Here is a 9,601-nt window from a genome sequence, read left to right on the forward strand (position 1 = left end):
CACAATGATGCCAAGCAAAGCCCAAGAAATAAACAAGAAGACAAAGAAAAAAACTCTAACACTTGATAACTTCTGCACAGAAAAAAAACCAGAAAACAGAGGAGGACAAACAATTAAAGACATCCAAACCTTCCCAAAAAAATGAAAATGGGTCACAAGATCTTGAAGAGTTCAAATCTGAGATCATGAGAAAGATGGACGAGATCTGGCAAGAAAATAACAGTTTAAAAGGCAGAATTTTGCAATTGGAAAGTGAGGCTCAGAAATCAAATGAATTGATAAGCAAATTGAAGACCAGAAATGACCAGCTAGAAGCCTTGAAGAACCAGATAGACCAGATTGAAAAGGAAAACCAAAAGATTTTAGCCGAAAACCAGTCTCTAAAGGCAAGAATTGAGCAATTAGAAGCCAATGATCTCACAAGATGACAAGAATTAATAAAGCAAAGTCAAAAGACTGATAAAATAGAAGAAAACATGAAATATCTCAATGAGAAATTGACAGATCAAGAAAACAGGTCTAGAAGAGACAATTTGAGAATCATTGGTCTTCCTGAAAAAGCAGAAATTAATAGAAATTTGGACTCCATACTAAAAGAAATTATTCAGCAAAACTGCCCTGAAGTTCTACAACAAGAGGATAATATAGACATTTTAAGTAACCCTAACCCTCTACACCAGTGGTTCCGAGACTTTTTTGGCCTACTGCCCCTTTTCCAGAAAAAATATTAGTTAGCTCCCTGGAAATTAATTTTTAAAAAAATTTAAAAGCAATTAATAGGAAAGATAAATGCATCTGTGACCATCACTGCTTCCTTGAATCATTGCAGCACCCACCAGGGGGCAGTAGCGCTCACTTTGGGAATCACTGCTCTACACTAAACCTTGAAAAGACAACCCCCAGGAATATAATAGCCAAATTCAAGAGCTTCCAAGTAAAAGAAAAAAAATTTTACAAGAAGCCAGAAAGAGACAATTCAGATACCAAGGAGCACCAATCAGGATCACACAGGATCTGGCAGCCTCCATGCTAAAAGACCGCAAGGCTTGGAATATGATATTCAGAAAAGCAAGAGAACTGGGTCTACGACCAAGGATCACCTACCCATCAAAACTGACTATATACTTCCAGGGGAAAGTTTGGGCATTCAACAAGATAGAAGATTTTCCAAGTGTTTGCACAGAAAAGACCAGGACTAAATGGAAAGTTCGATATTCAACCACAAAAACCAAGAGAAACATGAAAAGGTAAATAAGAAACAGAGGGGAAAGAAAGAACACTCTTATTTTTAAATTTGCCTCTTTAAGGGCTTTAATATGATCAAATTGTTTGTATTCCTATATGGATAAATGTTATGTGGCCCTTTTTAAAGAAAAAAAATGTTTTTTTTTTCATTACTTTCATTTTAGAATATATTCCTTACTCTTCCCCTCCACTTCCCATCCAGGGTAACATCTATTGTTACAGAACAAAAAAGAGATAAAAGAGGAGGAGAATCCCCATGCAACAAAGCTAAGCAATACATTGTCTGAGTCTGATAACGTATGCAATGGAACTTCTGGTCTTCAGTTGCATGGAATCTTGCCTAGAAACAATGCTGCCATTGTGAATCAAAGGCAACACTTGAACCCAAGTCTTCCTGCTCTGTAGGCTCTTTCTATAGTCAATTATCCATTTTACTTTTTGGGGAAGCTAAGTGGTACAGTGGATACAGGGCTGTGCCCTGCATTCAAAGCAGGAGACGACTCTAAAGAGTCTGACCCAATTCATAGGTTTCCCACGTGGGTGCCTCTTTCATGCATGGGGTGGGTGTGCATGGCCCTCTGCCCACTGTCCTCATCGTGTATTTGGGATACCCTCCCAGGTGTATGGAGGTGTTACTATTATCCTCGTGTTGCCATCTTAGTAAATGCCTTTGCCCTGAGCTAATTGGATCTGTTGACCATTAAGGGGGAGTGTAATTCTTCTTCTTCTTTTTTTTTTAAACCCTCACCTTCCATCTTGGAGTCAATACTGTGTATTGGCTCCAAGGCAGAAGAGTGGTAAGGGTAGGCAATGGGGGTCAAGTGACTTGCCCAGGGTCACACAGCTGGGAAGTGTCTGAGGCTAGATTTGAGGGAGCACAATTCTTTACGAACACTTGTCGACTGACCGACAGTTTAGGCAATGTGAAAACAAAAGACATCAAGAGAAATTTTAAAAAAAAGATAAATGTGCTCACAGGATATAATTTTAGAAGTATGGAGCCACACAAGACTTTGACCTTCCCGTGATGGCCGCATCAAAGTATACTCTTAGGAATTCAATTTGTTTTCAAGTTAGACATATAGCTGTCCTTTGCGTGTTTAGGGAATGGCGGGTGATAGGGTTGACAGAACTTAAGAGGGCTTGATTCCGGAAGGCTTGCAGAGGGCTGTTTTGTTTTTGCTTTTTGAAGCAGGAAGAGATTGTGAATTGGTAAGGTAAAAGACAGTACGGGACTCATGGACCCATAAAGGGGCTTCCCTTTCTTCCATATAGCTGAAGATCCCTTTTCTGTCTCAGTCCTAAAAAGACCAGCCTTGGACTGAATTCTTGTTAAGCCTGGCAAAAACCCAGGAAAATGAGATTAGGCCAAGGTCGGTGACCCTCTGAATAGTAGCAAGATTCTTAAGAGCTTGTGCTGAGCTCCTGAACCCCACAGGGTTGGGAAAGGGGGGAAGCTCCTGATTTATAAGCAAATTTCCCCAGATAAAAGAAAGCCTGATTTCTGTCTTCCTGAAAGTGATCCAGAAGTCATAGTGAAGGAAGAGGAAACCAGGCAGAAAAACTGGGGCCTATGCCTGTGTGAGAGCAGTGATGGTGTAGCCTGTGCTTGCCAGTCTAGGTAAATGGGCTCCTGTTTAGCAGAGCCTTTTTGGAATTCACCCTCCCTCTCTGTCTCATGTCCCCATTCCTCAGGCCCCAAGTCTACCCCAGGGCTTTATCTCTAGCTGCCTGCCCTCTACCCTTAGCAGCCCAGCTTTCTCTCTTCTGAGAACAAAGGTGTATGTGTTGATGGGGTGTGGGCCTGGCAGAGCAGGGTTTTTCACAGGGATTAATTGTCTACAATCCCCCAGCCTTTTGGATAAAATTGCCCCAGGCTAGAATGCCTGAGGCTTTGAGAGGCCACTCTTGCCCCAAACTGGAGAGGGAGAAAGTTGAGCCTTTCCCCCTTGGTAACCTAAAGCTCCCCCTTCTTTCCCCCACCCCACCCCCACGGCTTTGGGGTTTCTAGGTTGGGCCCCAATAAGGCTTCTCTTCTTTTGGATGGTTGTCTCTCCTCTCCATTGTCTCTGGTTAGGATTTGGAAGGCCCTGTTGCCATGGGAACCACTTGGGGATTTAATTTTCTGAGAGCTTGGCCTTTCCCTGGCCTAGGCTTCCCAGGGCCATTCTATCCCCTCCCTTCTGCCACCTCTAAAAGATGGGGAAGAGGCAGGGAGCCTCTTATTGGAAATTCCTGTCTCCCATTCTTGTCCATCCTCTAGTCATCAGGTTGGCTGAAGGTTTCTGAGCAAATACCTAATTTGGGTCATGAGCAAGGCTGCTCCTTCTTTCCTATCTGGCCCAGGGAAGCAGTCTACCAGCAGTCCCATAGAGACTGCTTTAATAGAAAAGGGTGCTGGGATAAAAGAGAAGAAAGCCACCCTGTTCTGGGCCCATCCGGGCATTCCAGGATATCTAACTGGGGGGTGGGGGGGGAAGAGATCTCAGTTCTGTCACACCTCCCACCTTCTCCTGGCCCAAACCCATCGACTGGGTGACTAAGCTGCTCACTCCCCTCCCCACCCAGACGTCCAAATCTTTGTCTTGGATCCTTGCCCTCTCCTTTTGCCTTTCCCTCCTCCCCCTGCCCTTGGCTGCTAGAAAGTATTCTCGGTCCTTATCAGAAGCTGCTACTTCCAAGGACTTGGTCACTGTGTGGAATTTCCAAAGGGAGGTCACTGGAGTTATTCCCCTTCTGAAATATTGGGCTCATATTTCTCAGCTGTTTCCATGGCCACGTTGCCCCTTTTCTTCAGAGTGGCTGTCTTCCCTTTTCACAGTATTTTTAGACCCTGGAAAAAAATACACTCCGCTCAGAAGTCCAGATTCCTCCCATTCTTCATAAGAAAGGAGGGGCCCACCACAGTGCCTTTTCTTGTCTCTTATTCCTCCCCAGCAGCATGTTAACGTTACCTGTAGGGGCAAATTCCCTTCCTTAGAATTTTCCCAGACTTCACTTTGCTATCTTCCTTTTCTCTTATTCAGCTGCTCTTCAGCACTAGTATTATACAGTGTTGCCCTTTAAAATATTAAACATTTGTTAAAGGAAATGTTACTGTTTCTTACTGTCAGTGAGTCAAAAAGTATTTAGTAAGTATTTACTGTATGCTAGATGTACAATAAGCATCAGGTTTTAGTAAGCAAGAAGTTGCTAGATGAAGCAATAGATAGAGCACAGGACCTCAAGGAGCTTACAATCTAGAGGAAAGGCAATACATCAAAGGGAGGTGGAAAGAGGAGAAAGAGGAAGGTACCTGGTACCCTAGGCATGATGGAGAAATCCAAAGGTGTGCAACCTGCCAGGAAATGAGGGATAACTGGCCTGATAGAAGCTCTCTGCTCTACCTTCCAATCAGAGGAACTCTGGGGCCAAAGGGCACCAATGAAGATGATATGTAAATACCAGTAGATTTCTGGACATGAAGTAAATAAGATGTGAGTTCAAATTTAGCCTTAGACACTTACTAGTTGTGCGATCCTGGACAAGTTGCTTGCTTAACCTCTGTTTGCCTCAGCTTTCTCAACTATAAAATGAGGATAATAATAGCTTTCGAAATGAGAGAATATGTGTAGAATGTTTAGTACAGTGACTGGCACATAGTAGATGCTATATAAATGCCTATTCTCCCCTATGTACTAAGAACTGGGAATACAAATATAAAAGCAAGACAGTCCTTGATCTTTAGGAGTTCAAATTCCAATAGAGAGAGACAACACAAATAAGAAATAGGTTTCAGCATCAGGGCAGACAGGAAAGGTCTGGTGGTCCTAAAGATTATAAGGACAAAGCAGATGTCCTCAGTATGATGCCCATTGAGAAAAACCCATCAGTTTCTTATGATGAACCATCTGATGATACCTGGAAAATATTCTTTTTTAGGTCTTCAGTAGCTTTGGCTATTATTCAAGATATAAAATAAATCCCAACATACCATGCATTAGTTGGGCCAAATAAGGAATATTGTGTTCAGTTTGGGCATTTCACGTTTCAAGAGCTGGAATTTGTCCGGAAATGACCAATGAGCAGAGAGGGGAAACTCAAGAACTTTAGTTAGTTTAGTTCATATGAGGAACAGTTGAAAAACCAAAGCTGTTTAATCTAGAGAAAAGGGGGTTTCAGGAGAGTATTTAATTGTTAGGCACAATAATAGCTAGGATTTATACATTTTAATGTTTGTAAAGCACTTTACATATACTATCTCTATATTCCCAACAAACCTTAGTGTAAATGCATTATTATCCTCATTTTATAGATGAAGAAACTGTGATAGGCACCATTTGGGTCTGCTTGACATTAAGGAAATCTACCCTACTTTTAAATTTCAGAAGTATAGCTGCCCAATCCTAAAAGACTGAGGAAGACCTATGGCAAACAACTACTTCCAGACAAGAGGAACACCTTCCAAAATCTTAGCTCTGAAAGTCTCTAAGGCAGGTTGTTCACAAAGGACTGGAGATTGTTCAGCTAATCAGTATTATTTAACTAATTATTTAATTAATTAAATAATGATTAGCAGTCATTTGATTATTTAAACCTAACTCAGATAGCAAAGGTCCTCCCTAACTTACACCCAGGCAGTAATAGGGCAGGCAAGAAACCCCTCTTTAGAAGTCTAAGCCTTCCTACCTGAATTCATTTGAATAGTTAGATTACCTATCTATTTAATATTCATTAGCATCTTTTTTGTTTTTTTGTTTTGTTTTGTTTTTTAATTTTTTAAACCCTTAACTTCTGTGTATTGACTTATAGGTGGAAGATTGGTAAGGGTAGGCAATGGGGGTCAAGTGACTTGCCCAGGGTCACACAGCTGGGAAGTGTCTGAGGCCGGATTTGAACCTAGGACCGCCTGTCTCTAGGCCTGGCTCTCAATCCACTGAGCTACCCAGCTGCCCCCATTAGCATCTTTTTTAATGCTCTTGCTGGGGCAACTAGGTGGCTCAGTGCATAGAGAGTCAAAATTGGAGACAAGGAGGTACCGGTTTCAAATCTGGCCTTAGACACTTCCCAGCTGTGTGACCCTGGGCAAGTCACTTAAACCTAGCCCTTACTACTCTTCTGCCTTGGAACCAATATATAGTATTGATTCTAAGATAGAAGATAAGGGTTTTTAAAAAATGATCTTGCAGGTTTGGTGGATAGACAGCCATTCCTAAAGATGAGAAAGTCGTACCTTCAAATATGGCCTTAGACACTTTCTACCTAAGTGACCCTGGACAAGTCACTTAAACTCCGATTGCCTCTCTTTACCTCTTTACCTCTCTTCTGTCTTGGAATTGCTACTTGTATCAATTCTAAGGCAGAAGGTAAGGTTTTTTTTTTGGGGGGGGGGGGATCATCTTGCAACAGGGAATTCTACATCAGTTCTCCCAGTTTATGGAATTCAGTCTCAGTAAGCAAATCGCAAGCTAATGAACCTGCCAAGCCTACAACCAAACTGTTTCTAAAGTATGTAGCCTCCAGGCAGATTATTTCCCTTCCAGATTACTCCTCATTTTTTCCTATTCATCACAGTCACCACCACCACCAGCATCGTTGGAGTGGTGACTAGATTTAGTCTCAGATTAATGATCTTTGGGGAGGCCAAAGATCAAGGACTGGGGGCCATCTTCCTCACTCCAAATGCCATCCTTCTAAATTTTATTTCTAATATCTTTAATTTCCTAGAGCAACCAGGTGATGTTAGGGTCTGATTCTGACTTGTACCTCATGGTGTTCCCTCAAGAGATAAGCACTATCCCAAATTCCCTTAAGGGTGCTGGAGAACCCTGGGGAAAGGAGTGAAATGTACTATACCTGTCCTTTGGGCAGGAGAGGCCAGGGTAATCCAATATTACATTTATAGTTTTTTCCCCCAATTACATGTAAAAACAATTTCTATCATTTCTAAAGAATTTTGAGTCTCGAATTCTCTCCTTCCCTTCCCACACCCTATCCCTTCCCCTCTGAGATGGTAAGAATTCTAATATAGATTTTACAAAACATTTTTCAATATTAATCGTTTTGTAGAAGGAAACTGAAACAAAAAAATCAAGCAAGAAATTGAAAGAAGTTTGCTTTGGTCTGGATTTAAACTCCATCAGTTCTTTCTCTGGAAGCAGATGGCATTTGAAACTTTTTAAATTTTATTTTTCCTCAATTATATGTAATAACAGTTTCCAACATTTTTCACAGATGGCATTTTTTAAATCATGAGTCCTTTGGGATTGTTTTGGATCATTGTATTGCTGAGAATAGCTAAATTATTCACAGTTGTCCATTGTGCATTATTGCTGTCGTTGTGTTCAGTGTTCTCCTGGTTCTGCTTACTTCACTCTGCTTCAGTTTGTGTTGTCTTATACTCAGTCATTCTCCAATTGACAAACGTCCCCTCGCTTTCCAGTTTTTTGCCCCAACATCAAGAGTTGCTTTAAATATTTTGGACATATAAATCTTTCCCTTTTTTTTCTTTTTTGTCTGTTTGGGATACAAACCTAGTAATGGTATTACTAGGTCAAAGAGTATGTATTGTTTTATAGCTCTTTGAGTAAAGGTCCAAATTGCCCTCCAGAATAGTTGAATCAGTTCACAACTGAGGAGTATATTACAACAGTATATTAGTGTCTCAGTTTTCCCCACATCTCCTCTAAGTTTTGTCATTTTCCTTTTCTGTCATAACAGCCAATCTGAAAGGTATGAGATGGTATTTCAGAGTTGTTTTCATTTTCATTTCTTTTTTTAATATTGGTTTAGAGCATTTTTCCCACATGACTATAGAGGGCTTTACTTTCCATTTATCAATTGGGGAATTACTGATATTCTTTTACATTTAACTCATTTCTCCATGAATTTGAGAAATAAGGCTTTTTTTAGAGGCACTTAATAAACATATTTTTTACCATTATGATTACCAAGTATTACTCTCCATTCTATTTCCCCATGTTTAGCTTCTGACCACCACATCCCCTTCTGTTCTCTTTTTTTATCACCTCCCCACCCTTTCTCTCATCCCCTTCCTTTCCTGTTTTCTAGTAGGGTTAGATAGATTTCTATGTCCAATTGACGGTGTATGTTCTTCCCTCTTCGAGACAATTCTATCGAGTAAAGTTCAAGTGCTCCCCCTCGCCACCTCCCTCATTTCCCTCTCCACTGTAAAAGTTCTTTCATGTCTTTTTTATATGAGATGATATCCCCCATTCTATTTTTCCCTTCTCCTTTTCCCAATGTATTTCTCTTTCATGCCTTAATTTGATTTTTTTTTAGATATCATCCCATCATTTTCAACTCATACCCATGCCCTCTGTTTATGTATACTACTTCTAACTGCCCTAATTATGATAAAGTTCTTGGGAGTTAAAAAATCATCTTGCACTATAGGTAATAACTTTATTGGATGTTTTTGGATTTCTCTTTCGTATTTAACTTTTTATGCTTGAGTCTTGATTTTGAGAGTCAATTTTTCCATTCTGGTGTGGTTTTTTTTTTTTCATCAGGAATATTTGAAAGTCCTCCATTTAATTGATTATGCTGTTTTGCTGAAGGTTTGACTTCTTGGTTGAAGTCCTAGTCCCTTTGCCATCTGGAATATCACATTCCTGGCCCTCTAATCCTTTCATGTAGAAGCTGTTAAATCTTGTATTATCAAACTGTGACTCCATGATATTTGAATGATTTCATTTTGGCTGCTTGCAATGTTTTCTCCTTAACTTGAGATTTGGCTTGACCTAGAATATGACTATAATATTCCTGGGAGTTATCCTTTGGGATCTCTTTCAGGAGGTGGTTAGTGGATTCTTTCCATTTATATTTTACCTTCTGGTTCTAGAATATCAGGGCAGTTTTCCATGATAACTTCTTGACAGATGATTATCAAAGCTCTTTTTTTTTTAATCCTGGCTTTCAAGTAGTACTTTTCAAGTAATTTTTAGATGACCTCTCCTGGATTTATTTTCCAAGTCAGTTTTTTCCTCATATTTCATATTTTCTTCATTTTTTCCCATTATTTTGACTATTTGATCATTTCTTGATTTCTCATGGAATCATTAGCTTCCACTTGTCCAGTTCTAATTTTTAAGACATCTTGAGTGAGCTTTTGTACCTCCTTTTCCATTTAGCCAATTCTACGTTGTAAAGAGTTCTTTTTCTCAATGAATTTTTCTATCTCTTCTTCCATATTGCCAATTCTGCTTCTTAAGAACTTCACTTCAGTGACTTTTTGTATATCTTTTTCCATTTGGCCAATTTTGCCTTTTAAAGAGTTCTTCTCTTAAATGGATTTTTTGTGTCTCTTTTACTAATATTATGATTGTTTTAAGGTATTATTTTCTCCACTATTTTT

Source organism: Gracilinanus agilis, chromosome 5 (genome assembly GCF_016433145.1).
Source record: "Gracilinanus agilis isolate LMUSP501 chromosome 5, AgileGrace, whole genome shotgun sequence".
Taxonomy (NCBI): domain Eukaryota; kingdom Metazoa; phylum Chordata; class Mammalia; order Didelphimorphia; family Didelphidae; genus Gracilinanus; species Gracilinanus agilis.